Source organism: Heterodontus francisci, chromosome 33, assembly GCF_036365525.1.
Source record: "Heterodontus francisci isolate sHetFra1 chromosome 33, sHetFra1.hap1, whole genome shotgun sequence".
Taxonomy (NCBI): domain Eukaryota; kingdom Metazoa; phylum Chordata; class Chondrichthyes; order Heterodontiformes; family Heterodontidae; genus Heterodontus; species Heterodontus francisci.
Window position 1 is genome coordinate 19,335,215 of NC_090403.1, and position 16,167 is coordinate 19,351,381.

The window sequence follows — 16,167 nt, forward strand, 5'->3', positions numbered from 1 at the left end:
TCTGTCACTGCTGCTGACAGAGACCCCATGAAGGAAATCATCTGCATTGCTGTCTCCAGGAGAACCATTGAATCAGTGGTCTACATCGGCAAACCAGAAGTCTGAAGTGAGCCAAGTCACTAAACTCCACAGACTGTATACCCTTTCTATTGCGCCAGACTCTAATCTGACCAATCTATCCTTCCCCACTCTGTAACCTAGTTGTGTGTGTGTGTGAACCTCGAGTGTGTGTGTGGGTAAAAGTTGGAGCATAGTTTATTATTTTACTTGGATTGGTTTAAGTACAATAAAGATAACCTCTTTCTTGGTTAAATTCAAGAAAACCTGTCCGTTTGGTTCTTTTCTGATCATGGCATGTAAGTAGTTAAATGCTCACTGAATTGGCAAGTATATCCACTTTAAAAAAGAAATGAACCTGTTGTGGTCAAACAAGGAGAGAGACGAGAGGGGAGCCCTTCGAACCCTCCTCACCTGATCGTATCAATTGGATTGGACTGGATTGGGAATGACTAAACCAGACTGGTTAGGACTGCATTGAATTGAATGAAACTGGATTAGACTGGACTAGTCTGGACTGGACTAGATTGGATTGGATTGGGTAGGATTAGACAAGACTGGATTGGATTAAATTAGAAAGGATTAGGTTGGATTTTCTGGGGAGAACAATATATATCATTTTCATTATTCCCACGTTCCAAGCCTCTGCCGAGGGAGTGGGGGAAGAGGGAGCTGGGATGGGGCAGGGGAATGGGGTGGGGGGGGGGCACCCCCGACGAGCCCTAACCATGATACTGACATTGTAACGGGGTCTGTGGCTTCAGAAGCAGAACAGTTGGAAGTTTAACCCCACTTTTATTTTTAAACAAAGCTGAGTATTCAAAAGAGTTGTCCTTGCCTGCAAAACACACCGATGTTTTCTATGACTCCACATTCACCCCCATTGAAACAGTAATCAGGAATCACTTCACAAAGCGACCGACAGGAGTTGTTTTCATGGACGTATCCTGGATTACAGATGCTCCAGGAATTATTTGAGCCCTGTTTTTTATTCGGTTCAGTGACTAGCTTGGGTTTGATCATCAAATGGTCCTTTGATGTGCTTCTTGTTCTGTTTAATGTCTTGCTGTCGTTCTCCATCCTGCTGTTTGCCAGCAGCCCATCTGTTGGAGCCATGGGCCCTCGCAAACCATTATTGGCTTTTGTTGGGGTATAGTCCTGGTCTGGCCATGTGTTTGATGTGTGCAATGTAGACAGACTGTGTTCCAGTTTATTTTCTTTGGAAGGTGAGGTAACCAAGCCATTGAATCTTTGAGTGGTACCTTCAAATTCTATGCTGATTATCCTTTGAGATTCAAGATTGGTGTCATCCGAATCAGACACCAGTCCATGCATGTCACCACTCCCCTCTGTTGCCTCATCAAATATGGGAACTGGAGAAGTATTTGCAGGACTAGGGAAGCTAGGATTTAGCTTTATGTGTCTCTTATTCTGAGGAGATGGGTTAGAATTCCTTGGAAATCCAGAATTGAGAATATCATCGAGAGCACAGTCATTTGATACACATGTGTCAGAATGTCCAACCTCATTATATTCTCTATCTCCATTTCCTATGGCATCTTGTGGAACAGGATCAGATATCAGGCTGGTCAGGTCAAGGATGGCATCTCTGTTTTCAGTTTGTGATTTGTGAATAGCAAAGGTTTCAAACTGAGGACTTTCATCAAAGACAAGAGGCTCTTCCAGGTAGAGATGGTCTGCTCTGGCTGAGTCAGGCACATACTGAGAATGAAAGGACTTATAGGATTCACCTGGTGAATGTTCTGGAGATTGTTGTAATTCACTGTAAGATGCCCTCTCATGTGGAACAGCAGAGGCTCCATCACCTGTGCAATATTACAACACCAAATACAAGTGGTTAGAACATCTTCCGTGTTTTACCCTAAATCGAACATCACAAGTGCTAAAGTGGGATCTTAACCAGATTTTCTACTTGTCCAATTAGGATATTGTATTTTAAAGATTTGCAGATGTACAATGTTATTTGTTATTCTTTCACGGGATGTGGGCTTCGCTGGCTAGGCCATTTCAGAGGGCAGTTAAGAGTCAACCACATTGCTACGGTTCTGGAGTCACATGTAGGCCAGACCAGGTAAGGACAGCACATTTCCTTCCCTAAAAGACATTAGTGAACCAGATGGGTTTTTATGACAATCAACGATAGTTTCATGGCACCATTACTGAGACCAGCTTTCAAATACAGATTTTTATTAACTAATTGAATTTAAATTCCACCAGCTGCCGTGTTGGGATTTTACCCTGTTGGGCATTAGCCTGGGCCTCTGGATTATTAGTCTAGTGACATTACCACTACGCCATTGTCTTCCTGACCGAGTGGTGGCACAGTTTTCAAATCACTTGTGGTACAGTGAAAGCCATATCATAATATGACAGGAATTTCTTAAGTTTGGAAACCGTTCCACCTATGAAACGGGTGGCCCTGAGACTTTTGGGTTCAGAGAGGATGTAGATTCCATTTCCGTGAGGGGGTTTGCCCAGAACACGAGCAGGAACCTGGCTCCCCTGGATTCCACCCTGTTTACACCAGGCCTTTACATTTCAGTCAGGGAATTGTGGATGAAGGTGGAATAACTACCTTCAAAAAGAGTTATGCTAACAAGAAAGATACAAATATGTTCCTAACCTTAAGTATAAAATGGCCACTAACACTAAATTTGTTACTTAGTATACCATCAAACCAGAGAGTTCTCATGGCTATCCCCACACAGGGAGATTTAGTCAAGGTGAACAGTGTGCTCTTTTTCACATGAAAAGCATCTCCTCATAATGAAGCTCTCTGTAATAAGCTTACTCCCTCGGCCACACTGGATCAGTCTGCAGGGTATCTATCATTCATGTCTTTGCTCACTCACCATCTTCCATCCAGTAACATTAGTCAGCAGAACAGAAAACAGCATGGAAATTTGGAAACAGAAATTAATTACACAGCTGGAAAAGCTGTATCCCAAAGAGCTGAGGTCACGGAACAAGTTGCGCTTAGATGGTTGTTGGGTTTGGCACAGTTTGGGCTGGAATCGGAGTTCTGATGATTCACTCAACCTCAAACAGCAACCACAACATGGCAACACAGCTTCTGACTATAGTCTTTCAGTAATGTGTGCATCTGTTTGCCTGCCTGTCTGTCTGTGTGTCTAGTCTGTGTGTGTCTAGTCTGTGTGTGCGTGTGTGTGTCTGCGCTGTCTGTAAGTCTTGTGTGTGTCTGGGCTGTCTGTCTGTGGGTATCTGTGTCTATCTGCACGTGAGCACATGCACATAGCTGTGTGAGAATGGCTGTCTATATGTCTGAGGGTGTCTGTGTGCCTGATGGTGTGTGTGTGTGTGCGTGTATGTTTGTGTCTATGTGTGTGGGTATGTGTTCACATGTCTTCTGCATACCTTTGTCCCTGACACATCACAACACTAAAAACCAAACTAATATGAGATTTCTCCAACATATCGAAGGTTAGTAAAGCTGGGTTTAATACTGTATACAAATGATGGCGTCTTGAGGGCTATGGTAACACATATTGTCTTTGTATAGTCCATGAACATAATGGTCTCTGTCATTAGATCAATCTCACTCCTCTCAAAATCACTGTGCAGTTCAGCTACAGTAACGTTCACCAGAGCTCGGGGGAGGGGTGGGTGGGGGGCAGCAGTTGGGCCATGGGCGAACATCACAAAGGATTTAAAGGGACCCAACGTTATGATATCTCAAACCGCTTCTTTCTCCAGAAACATAACTACTTGTTTTTTATTCCCATTTCTACTGTTTGCTTCAATGACATTCCATGATAATTCACAGCGCCAAATTGCATTATACATCACCTTTACCATGTGAAAGCATCCCAAAGACCTTCACAGAGGCCGAAAGGGGAAAATGGACACCAACCCAAATCTCAAAGGAACGTAAAAACAGGAGTAGGCCAATCACCTGTTCCGCCATTCTGTTAATTCACAGCTGATCTGCATCTTAATTCCATTTACCTGCTGTGTTTCCATATCCCTCAACACCCTGACCTAACAGAAATCTATTAGGACTGAATTTTTGCCATGTAGGCGGAAAACAAGAGCCATGTTTGTTTTCGGGTCAGAAACCTGACTCCAGTGGGAAACTGATTAAAGTTAAGATGTTCACATGGGGTGAGCCCTTAACCCTAATATGGAGATGGGTTTCCCACTTAGAGCCAGTGGGGGTGGGGATGGAGACGGGTCAGATGAAGTGCGGGACTCATTTAGCCTCCCACAGCAGCCATCACTGAGGCTGCTGGTTGTCCTGAGGGAGAGATCTGCGGTTTGTGTCAAAGTCTTCCACTGCACCAGAGGGAAGCCGGAGGTCTGGCACCCAGGGCAGGGCGTACTCTCGCTTTATCAATGCCAACCTGGATCTAGTGCTGGAAGCCGTAAGGGAGAGGAGGGAGGTCCTCTTCCCAGAGGGTGGCTAAAGGAGGCACCTTGTCTGGCAACAGGGGAACTTCTCTATTCAGTGCTATCTCCCTCTGCCTCCTCTTCCTCCTCCTTTATCAATCCTTGCTCCTCCCCTGATGAGCTGTCTCCTTCCAGGGCCCCATTTTCCTCATGGAAAACCTCTCTGGAAGGTTATTTAATGGCAAGCACAGCAAACTGACACAATGACCTAGAAACTTGCAGGAGGGTATTGGAGGGCACCACCCAACTGGTCCGGGCACTGGAATCATATCGTCAGAAGTCCGATGGCCTACCCAATAGTTGTCTACTTAGCAGGTGGCATTGGTTGTGTTGCCTCTGTATCTCTGCCTGGGGCTCCCGTACTGGGGTCAGTAGCTATGTCTTCAAGGGATATCCCTCGTCCCCGAGGATCCATCTACGCACTTTGGGAGAAGGACTGAAGATCCAAGGCAGTTGAGCTGGGTGGAGGATGAAGAGGTTATGGCAGCTGGCGGGAAAGTGAGCACACACATGGAGGAAGCTCTTGTTCTGATCGCAGACCAGTTGGACATTGAGGGAGTGGAAGCCCTTCCTGTTGATGGAGCTCACTGGTTGGTCTCTGGGTGCCTTGATGGCCACATGGGTGCAACTGACCATGCCCTGTATCTGGGGGTATCCAGCAATGGCAGCGAACCCCAATGCCCTCTGTCTCTGTGAGGCTGTGTCTGTCGTTAAATGAATGTGCTGTCCAGCTTGGAAAGAGGGCATCATTGACCAGTGAGATGCAGTGGTGGGCAGCCATTTGTGAGATGCCAGCAAGGTCCACAGCTGATCGTTGGAAGTAGTCGGAAGTGACTTTGACGGCTACTTGCAGGGCATGGTGATCAGTGCTGCGAGGTGTGAGGTCTTAGGCAGCGAAGGCACAGATGTCAGTGACTATATGCCTGGAGAGTCGCAGTCTCCTTTGGCACTGGGTCTCCAGGTAGCTTTGTCTTTGGCGGCAGATTCTGTGTTGAGCATTTGGCCTCCATTGCCTTCCTGCCCCTCTTTCCTCTCCCATGCCCTCCTGATGCCTAGGGTTCTGCCCTTCCTTTGGATGGCATTGTCCCTCATTGCCACTGTGCCCAAAATCTGACAGTTGTGCCCTCAATGCCAGCTGAAGCCTTCCTTTTAGACAGGTGGCCATCCTACTGTGATTGGCAGCCTTTCCCCCTTCTCTTCTACCTCCATGATGCCAGGGGAGTGATGCCCCATTCGATGCCCGAGCGCTGAATACCCACTGTCCCTGCGCAGCACCAAGGGCACCTACTTATACCATGTGCCAAATCTCCCTTTTCCCTCCTGAAGCTCTTATGGGGCCAGGGTGATGCCCTGTGGCAGCCTTGCCATGGTCTCTCTTCTGTTCCCACCTCCCCTCAGCTGTTCAGAAACTAACAGCTTTTGAAACCCATTCACTCCTTTAACTATTGCACCCTCCCCCTTCAACAAGCTCTTAATCAGCTTTTTAACTAGTTTAACTGCCCTGAATTGGGAAGAGCATGGGATTCCTGTCCCATCCCTCCCCTGCCCCAGTGATTTTTGCCGGTGCATAGACCAGCATCATGAAATTGGCACGCCACCCGGCACCAGTATTTCTGGCCCCTCCATCTCCATTGCCACCTTCAGGGGCCCTGAAAGTTCAGCCTTTAATGTCAGTTTTGAAATTTCCAGTTGACCCCCAGCCTCAACAACTTGTTGTGGGAGAAAGTTTCCGATTTCCAATACCCTTTGTGTGAAGAAGCACTTCCTGACATCAACCTTGAACAGCCTAGCTCTAATTTTAAGGTTATTCCCCCACTAGAGGAAATAGTTTCTCTCCATTTACCTTATTGAATTCTTTAATCATCTTAACCAATTCAATTAGATCACTGCCTAATCTTCTAAACTCAAAGGGGATGCAAGCCCAGTCTTTACAACCTGACTTCATAATTTAACCCTTTTAGCCCCGGTATCAATCTGGTGAATCTGTGTTCCACTCCCTTGGTGCTTGCCAAAGGGATGGGTTTTAAGGGGTTCTTAAAGAAGGAGAGGGAAATGGAGAGGTCGCAGGCTTTAGGGAGGGAATGCAAGAGTGGGACTAGGCAGCAAAATGTACGACTAAAAAATCTGGGCGAAGAGGGCGGAGATGCACAAGAGTCTGGTCAGAGGAACTAAGAGGTTGGAGGGAGATTTGTAGCTGGAGAAGGTTACAGAGAAAGGGAGGGATTTAAACATGAGGATGAGAATTTTACATTTGAGGATTTGGGGGACCAGGCACTAACATATGTCAGTGAGAACAGAGGCGATGGGTCAGTGAAAAAACCTTGAAGTGGTAATGAAGCTTGGAGATGGGGCAGTAGTTAGGGAAGACAAGAGGAATCACATTGTTTTTTTAGGAGAGGGTGATGACGGCAGTTTTTAAAGGGAGGGGTATCATACATGAAGAGAGGGAACAATTTACAACTGTCAGCTAGCGTACAGGTCAGGAAGGGAAGCTGGTCGGTCAGCAGTTTAGTGGGAATGGAAGTCAATCGAGCAGGAGCTGAGATTCATGCACATGATGAGCCCAGACAGGATGTGGAAAAATGGGAGAGATCTCTAGTATCCTTTTCTAAATATGTCCACCTGACCTCTTCTTATTCCTAACTTTTAAACTTTTAACCTCTTGGACAATTTGCCTGGACCTATTTTGCCAGTTCCCTTCACTATCTGATCACTTTAATTAGGTTACATCAAAATCTAAAACAACATGCCTAACCTCCTCAACAGTTCCTTATAACTTGTATTCTGATATGTGGAACAATCGTCGTAGTTTTAGGTGACCAGAACTGTACACAATATCATGGACAGGGTCAGTGGAATGCTGTTCACAGATACAATGCAGACTCATTGCTAATGCAACCTGGTGGATGCAATGAGCTGAGAGATTCATAGAACAATCTGCGATAGTCCCTGGATAATGGGTTGATTTTAATAGAGGTGTTTAAAATTATGACGAGATGAAAAAGAACAAAATGAACAAAGAAAACTTGCATTTCCATTTCATCTTTCACAAACTCAGGATGTCTCAAATAGTTTTACAGCAAATCAAATATCTTTTCAGTGTAGTCACTAATGTAATGAAGATTAGGCTACAGCTAATTTGCCACAGCAAGCTCCTGTCATGCTAAGCCCCCACCTGCCAAGAATGAGGCACATCAGTTTTGTCATAAACATTGATTTTTAACTGTTGTTGGAGCAAGGAAATGACTTGTTAAACAGATCAGCGCGTTACATAATAACATACTAACAGACATTGAAGATGAGGAAGCGCATTCCAGGTCCTGCTTAGGGGGATACAATCTACAAGGGCCATGACTGGTTAGACCAGCTGGTCACATGACTAACTGTTCCAGTTTTTTGAACTAGCCACAGAGAGTTTTAAAGTAAAAGACTCTTTGCTCCTGGACTGAGAAGATCTCTCTTGTCTGCTCCCATCTCTTTGTCACAAGCGTCTGAATCAATTGAAGACACATGAACCCCAAGACAAAAAAAGTCTCTTACAGTGAACAAGGTTTAAGAAGAATACTGGGCCCCAACGAAAAGCAAGATCTACCTACGATCAAGGACTCTACAGTGAGCTCAAAGAACCATAACAAAAACTCTTCAGATTAACCAAATTAGAGGTTAAATTAATTTTAATAAATTTCAAACTTTTCTTCTTTAAACCTAAGAAAACCTGTTTGTGCTGGTTTCTTTGCCTTATAATTGAAAAGCAGTGAACAAGGATTCACCAAGGGGGAGTAAAACAGCAGTGTGTTTAAAATTAAACCCTGTTACAGTAATACCAGGTGAAGGCTGAGAGGGACCCCTGGACACCTTTCTCACCTGGTCATAACAGAAATTTGGGGGCTCGTCCGGGATTGACCTACAGCCGAGTGAAATTGGAAGTGGGAAGCCAAATTGTTCCCGATCAAAAAAGAGCAAGATTAATACACGTTTTCTTGTGGCTGTGTGTGATTGAATTATATCATGTCTGCAACTGAAGCAAGCAGCTCTCCAAGCCAGGGTGAAGTAACCTGGGATAAGTTAAAATCACTGTCTATGGAGGAGTTGAGAAAAATGGCTGAGCAGTGTGGGATTGCTATACTTGGCAAGGCTAGGAAGTCTGAACTCCTAAGGTTAGTGGCCAACCATTTTTCCCTTGAATCTGAAGAAGCAGAAGCAGGGTTAGAAGCAGATTCCGACAGGGTATTGTTAGCAAAGTTACAATTGGAAAAGAGGAAAGAGAGGGGGAGAAAGACAGAGACTTGCAGAAGGAAGGTGAAGAAACTGAAAGGCAGGAGAAAGAGAGAGAAAGACAGGAGAAGGAACGAGAGAGCGAGGAGAGACAGAGAGAAATAATATTCCAGAAAGAATGTGAAGAAAGAGAGTTGAAGCAGCTTGAGTTAACTAGGGGGCAACAGAGTAACCTAAGTGAAAACATGGCCAATATGGAGGAGCAGAATTCAGGGCTGGGTACGAGATTGCTAAAACTCACTCAATTAATCCCAAAATTCAATGAGGAAGATGTGGAAGCATTTTTTGTGTCTTTTGAGAAACTGGCAAAGCAGCTAAAATGGCCAGCCTCGACCTGGTCTCTTTTAATACAAAGCAAGCTAATTGGAAAAGCCAGGTTTATTCCTTGTTGCCAGATGAGAGTTCATCAAATTATGAACTGACCAAAAATGCTATCTTCGCAGCATATGAATTAGTACCTGAAGCCAAAAGTTTAGAGCCCTCAAAAAACAAGCTAATCAAACTTATCTGGAGTTTGAAAGAAGTAAGCAGCTGGCTTTTGACCAGTGGCTGACGGTTTTAAAAATACAGCTCAGCTATGAGACTCTCAGAGAAGTAATCCTGTTAGAGGAATTTAAAAACTCTCTCCCATTCTCAATAAAGACCCATGTAGAGGAGCAGTGGGTTGAGGGAGCCCGGCAAGCGGCCGTTCTGGCGATGAGTTTGTTTTAGTTTATAAGTCAGCTTCCCAGGGGAAAACCTTTCCTAATCACCCCCATAAATCAGAAAAGGACAAAGGGTGGGAAGGTGATGTCTGCCCAGCCAGTCCTGGAAGAGAAAGGAAATCAGGGGACACAGGGAGCCCCACTCCAGCCAAAAAGAAAGGTGCTGTGAGCAGGAGCGAGACCTGGAGACCTGTGTGCTTCCATTGTAATAAGGCAGGGCATTTAAAAGCTGACTGCTGGAAACTAAAGGGAAAACATGTAGGGTTAATCAGGCAACACCCGCTCAGTGAAGATGGAACCCTGATGGAAAACACAGAACAAGCTGTGGCTTTAACTGCAGTAAGAGTGCAACCCAGGAAGCTATGGCCAGTGCAGGAAAAGTTAATAGGATTCCTGAAGATTATCAGGGTTTTGTGTTTGAAGGGAATGTAACCCCATATCCCTCGAGTGGGGCAAGCAAGGCCATAGTAACTCTCACTGACACAGGGGCCACTAGATACCTTTTACTGGGAAAAGGTCTGACCTTTCCCCCAGAGAGTGTAGTGAACATCAGAATGGCGGTGAATGGTATTGGAGAGCAGTGTATGCCTGTACCTGTACACTGGGTGCACCTGGAGTGTGACCTAGTTTCAGGACCGGTGACCAGAGGGATTGTCCCTAGTTTGCCTGTGGACGGGGTTGACCTGCTCCCCGGTAATGATCTGGCGAGGGTGAAGTGGTAGCCCCCCCAGTAGTGAAAGAAAGATTGCAGGAGGTCAGAGAGACAGGGCAGTGGCGGGAAACAGACCCCTGTAGTTTCCCTGAATGTGTAGTGGATCAGGCCATGATCAAACCAGCTCCCCCAGAGGAGACTGCATTGACATTGTAGGCAAATGACCGTGAGGTCTGCCTGTTCGAGACTTTCTTTTGGAAAGTTAGGAGACCCAGGGAATGAATTAAATGGATTTTCCCTAGGTGAGGCTCAGCGAGCTGACCCAGTATTGTGAGAGTTAGCACAGGCTGCCCAGTCTGAAAGTGAAGTAGAGGGAGTCCCTGATTGTGACTATTTAAAGAATGAGGTACAGATAAGGAAATGGAGCTCTACTCACAGACCTGAGGGCAAGGAGTGGACAGTGGTTCACCAGTTAGTGGTACCACAGAGGGGAGCGTAACAAAGACGCCTCTCCCACAGTTAGAGGAAAAGGAAACTACCCATCCCCTGAAGTCAAAAGTCTTTGCATGACTCAGAGAGTTCAGAATAGACCCGCCCACTACTAACTCTCCTGAAAAAAAAGGGGAAATTAAAGCAGCACTGGCACCATTTTTAATAAGCTTTCAGATTGGTGAGTGAATGGAAATGAATGAGATAAGTGCATGTTTTTTCTTTCTGTATCTTATATTTTTCTCAAACCCTGTAATGAAATCCATGTTTTTTCTTCAAATTGCATTTCATTGCCCTGGGTGTGGAGGTGTCAGGCAAGCCCCCATCTGCCAAGAATGAGGAAAATTAATTTCACCACTTGAATATTGATTTTAAACAGTTGTTGGTGAAAAAAGAACTAGCTTTAAAAAAAACAATTGGAGACTTTGGCTGGAGAGAGGCATTAGCATATCAACAGACAGTACTTCAAAGGACAAAGGGTCTATTCCCTGCTCCAATTTAATCCACAATGGGGGCTTTTGATTAGCAGATGTTGAAGCATTCCAGGTTATCTAGTAAGATGGCCGAATACACAAACAGACGTGGTCAGACCAGTTTGGTCACATGACTGGCTGACTATTGGAGTTTTTGAATTTGAGCTTCCAACAGGGATTTTTGAACTCAGAAAGCTATTTTCTCCTAGACTGAGAACACCTCTCTCCTGTCTGCTCTCATCTCACTCTCACCAGCTTCGGAAACCATTGAAGACACATGAACCCCAAGAGAGAAAAGTCTCCTACAGTGAACAAGGTTTAAGAAGAATACTGGGCCCCAATGAAAAGCAAGACTACTTACAAAAGGACTACAGTGAGCTCGAAGCACAGGAAACAAGAAATTCTTCTGATATTGCCTCATATCTCTCCATTTTCTTTTTCTTCTGCTCTTTTCTGTCCCTATTTGCATGTGCGTATCGCGTATGCATGCTAGCGTGGGTGCGGTGTGCATCCATTGCTGTTAACCGAATTAGAGTTAAGTTTAAAAACTTCAGTTTTCTTCTTAAACTGAAGAAAGCCTGTTTATGCTCATTTCATTGCCTTATAATTGGAAACTGGTGAACAAGGATTCACCAAGGTGGAGCTCAAAACACATTGTGTTTAAAATTAAACCCTGTTAAAGGCCTGCTACCCGACCCGAACCCGACAGGACCCAACGACATGTGTTGGGTCCAGGTCGGGTCAGGCCGCTCCTCCGGGTCCGACCTTCGGGCTCGGGTCGGGTCGGGCCGGGTCTGAGTCGGGCCAGGTCCAGGTCGGGCCGGATCCGGGTCGGGACACACACAGTAAGAATTGAAGGTAACTGTTTAAAGGAAAAAAAACTTTACTGAACTGCGAGTCCGGGATGTCAAGCAGGGAAATACTGAGTCTGCGCAGCAAGTGAGTGAGCGGCTCTATGACGTCTTCATGCTCCTGCTGCAGCTTCCTGAAGATTGGGAGTCGCAAGGTAGGTAAAGGGAACATTCCAGTTGGTCGGGTCGGGCTCGGGTTGAGTCAGAGCAGGTCGGGCTCGGGGAGAAAATGGAGGGACTTGGGCCGGGTCGGGCTCAGGTCTGATATGGTTCCGTCAGGTTCGGGTCGGGTTTTTCTTTTGTGACTTGAGTAGGCCTTTAAACCCTGCTACAGTAAGACCAGGTGAAGGCAGTAAAAGACCCCTAGTTACTTTTCTCACTTGGTCGTAATGCCGCATAAGGCGGCATTTTGACTGGCCAAAACTCCACAAAGATGTGGTTGAATTCTGTAAAACCTGCCACACGTGCCAGATGGGGGGAAGCCCCAATCTGCAATAAAACCTGCCCCCCTTATTCCCATCCCCGCTTTTGGGGAACCCTTCAGCTGAGTGCTGGTGGACTGTGTGGGACCCCTCCCGAAAACCCGGGGTGGGGGGCCCACCAGTACCTCCTCACCATCATAGATGTCGCGACCCGATTCCCAGAGACCATTGCCCTATAAACTATCTCTACAAAGGTGCTGGTCGATGAGCTAACCCAAATCTTCACTCGCTATGGCCTGCCGGTTGAAATCCAGACAGATCAGGGCACTAATTTCATGTCTGGAGTCTTTCAAAAAGTGATGGGCAACCTGGGCAAAACCCAACTAAAGTCCTCAGCCTACCAGCCCCATTCCCAAGGGGCATTAGGACAGTACTACCAGACGCTAAAGACAATGATCAGGGCCTACTGCTATGAGTACCCCCATGACTGGGACAAAGGGCTGGGACTCCTATTGTTTGCCACGAGGGATTCGCCAATTGAGTCCACCAGTTTTAGCCCCTTTGAACTAGTTTATGGACATGAGGTTATAGGCCCCCTGAAACTAGTCAAAGAGAGGTTTTTGGAGCACAGGGGCAAGTCGCCTATGTTGGAGTACATTTCCACATTCTGGGAGTGGCTCACGAGGTCCTGCGCAGTGGCTCAGGAGCACCTTAGGCCTACCAGGTAGCTATGAAAAGGCAGGCCAATAAACATACCAAAAACAGAACCCTTTGACCTGGGGGACCATATATTGGTATTACTCCCAATTCAGGGTGAAGCCCTGAAAGCCTGGTTCAGTGGCCCATACCGAGTGGCAAAAAGAATCAGCCAGGTAAATTATTTAATCGACACCCCGGATCGAAGGAAACAAACAGAGGCTGTGCCATATTAACATGTTAAACCAATATCACAGCCAGGAAGGGAATAGACAGGCACAGGTATGTCCGATAGTCCGGGAGGAAGGGGACGATCAGGACCATGGGAATGAGCTAGTGGAAGGCTTGGGAGACCCCCACATTGAACCCCCTCCTGCCTGGTTCACAAACACCAAAGTGTTAAATAACCAAGACACCACACTCTCCTATTTAGAGGTGGAACAAAGAGGAGCCCTGGCCAGGCTGCTCGCCACCTATAAGGAAATCTGCAAGGACCCACAAGGGTGTACAACTTTAGCCCTACGTAATGTGGGGGTGGGAGAGAACCCCCCCCCCCCCCCATTAAAGAGAACCCTTACTGCATGGGCCCTCAGAAACTGTCCCAGGTTCAGGAGGAAATCAGGTACATGCTAGACAACAACAACCTGATTGAGCCCAGCCAGAGCAGCTGGAGTTCTCCAGTGGTGTTAGTGCCCAAGCCCGATGGCTCTTCCCGGCTCTGCATTGATTACTGGAAAGTCAATGCAGTGACCAGAGCAGACTCCTATCCCATTCCCCGCCTGCAGAACTGCATTGATAGAGTGCGGAATGCCACCTACATCACAAAAATAGATTTACTAAAGGGATATTGGCAAGTTCCCTTAACCCCGCCCCCCAAGCCAAGGAGATATCTGCATTTGTCACCCCAGACGGCCTATTTCAGTGCCGAGTAATGCCGTTTGGGCTAAAGAATGCCCCAGCCATCTTCCAAAGACTGATGACCCGGGTGGTGGCTGGCCTACCCAACTGTGTGGTATAGATAAATGTTCTGCTGGTATACAGAGAGACCTGGGGGAATCACTTGGCCCAATTAGACACCCTATTCCAACAATTGCAGGCAACCCACCTGGTAGCAAAACCTCAACAAGAGCGAGTTCGCCTACCTCGGGCATGCGGTAGGGCCTAGGGTCTTTGTGATAATCGGGCTGTAGGAGCAGGCTCCATCGAAACAGCCTGGCATTTTGGGCCTTGAACTTCGCCACAAAAGCCAGGGGGTTATAGTTAGTATAAACCATCATCTCCCTGTATCTGTTCTGCACATAGATGCTGAAGTGCTGGAGAGGTAGCAACATCCCTAGCGTCTCCTTTTCTATGGTTACGCAGGGCAGAAAAAGTACAAACATTGGTGAACTTCCCTGCCCCTACCTCAAAACGAGAAATCATGCGCTTCCTGGAGATGTGCGGGTTTTCAATTTTCAGCACTGTAGCTGCCCCACTAACTGACTTACTGCAGAACAAAGCAAAGGAGGTGTGGTCAGAAAAGTGCCAAACTGCTTTCAAGAGGCTAAAGGCCATACTGACGAACGAACCAGTCCTGGCAGCTCCCAACTTCAAGAAACCCTATAAAGTGGTGATTGACAATAGCGACCTAGGGGTAGATGCTGTCCTACTCCAGGATGATGATACAGGCATTGAGAGACTGGTACGGTACTTCTCCAAAAAGCTAAATTGGCACCAGAAAAGGTACACCACGGTAGAAAAGGGGACACTGGGGATGCTGCTATCTCTCCAGCACTTCAGCATCTATGTGCAGAACAGATACAGGGAGACGGTGGTTTATACTAACTATAACCCCCTGGCTTTTGTGACGAAGTTCAAGGCCCAAAATGCCAGGCTGTTTCAATGGAGCCTGCTCCTACAGTCCGATCATCACAAAGACCCTAGGCAGTCGTGGAAATGGGCAAACTGGAAAAAAAACTTCCCCAAAAATCAAATGTTTACTGGGATGCCAAAAAAGGGGCAGTTTTAATACGTTTTAGGATTTTTGAATGAATGTGGATGAATAAGAGAGACACGTGTTTTTCCCCTGTATCTTATATTTTCTCTCGACTCTTTTCATGAAATGCTCCCTTTAAAAATTGCATTTCATTCCACTGGGTGTGGAGGTGTCATGCGAGGCCCCCCACGTGCCAAGAATGAGGCACATTAATTTTGTCATGAACATTGATTTTTACCTGTTGTTGGAGCGAGGAAATGACTTGTTAAACAGATCAGCCGTGGCTGGAAAAGACATTTGCATATTAACAGACATCAAATGTGAGGAAGCACATTCCAGGGCCTGCTAAGGAGGATACAATCCACAAGGGCCAGGACTCGTTAGACCAGCTAGTCACATGACTAACTGGCTGTTCCAGTTTTTTATACTAGACACAGAAAGTTTGAAAGAGAAAGACTGTTTGCTCCTGGACTGAGAAGATCTCTCCTGTCTGCTCCCATCTCTTTCTCACAAGCCTCTGAATCCACTGAAGCCAAATGAACGCCAAGAGAGAAAAGTCTGCTACAGCGAACAAGGTTTAAGAAGAATACTGGGCACCAATGAAAAGCAAGCTGTACCCACAATCAAGGGCTCTACAGTGAGCTCGAAGAACCGTAACACAAACTCTTCAGATATTGCCTCAAACTTTTTCCACTTTATTTTTCTTCTACTCTTTTCTGTCTCTATCAGCATGTGTGTATCGCGCATGCATGCTAGCGTGGTCGCATTCTGTATCCATAGACGTCAACTGAATTGGAGTTTAAGTTTAAGTTTACTAAATTTCAAACTTTTCTTCTTTAAACCTAAGAAAACCTGTTTGTGCTGGTTTCTTTGCCTTGAAAAGTGGTGAACAAGGATTCACCAAGGGTGAGCTCAAAACACGGTGTGTTTAAAACTAAACCCTGTTGTGATAAGACCAGGTGAAGGCTGAGAGGGACCCCTAGAACCCTTTCTCACCTGGTCATAGCACTCCCATGTACCAAATGGCCAGTTAATCTGTTTTAGTGGTGTTGGTTGAGTGATAAATATTGGTCAGGTCACTGGGGAGAACTCCTCTGCTCTTGTTCAAATTGTGCTATGGGATCTTTTACATCCATCTGAAGAGG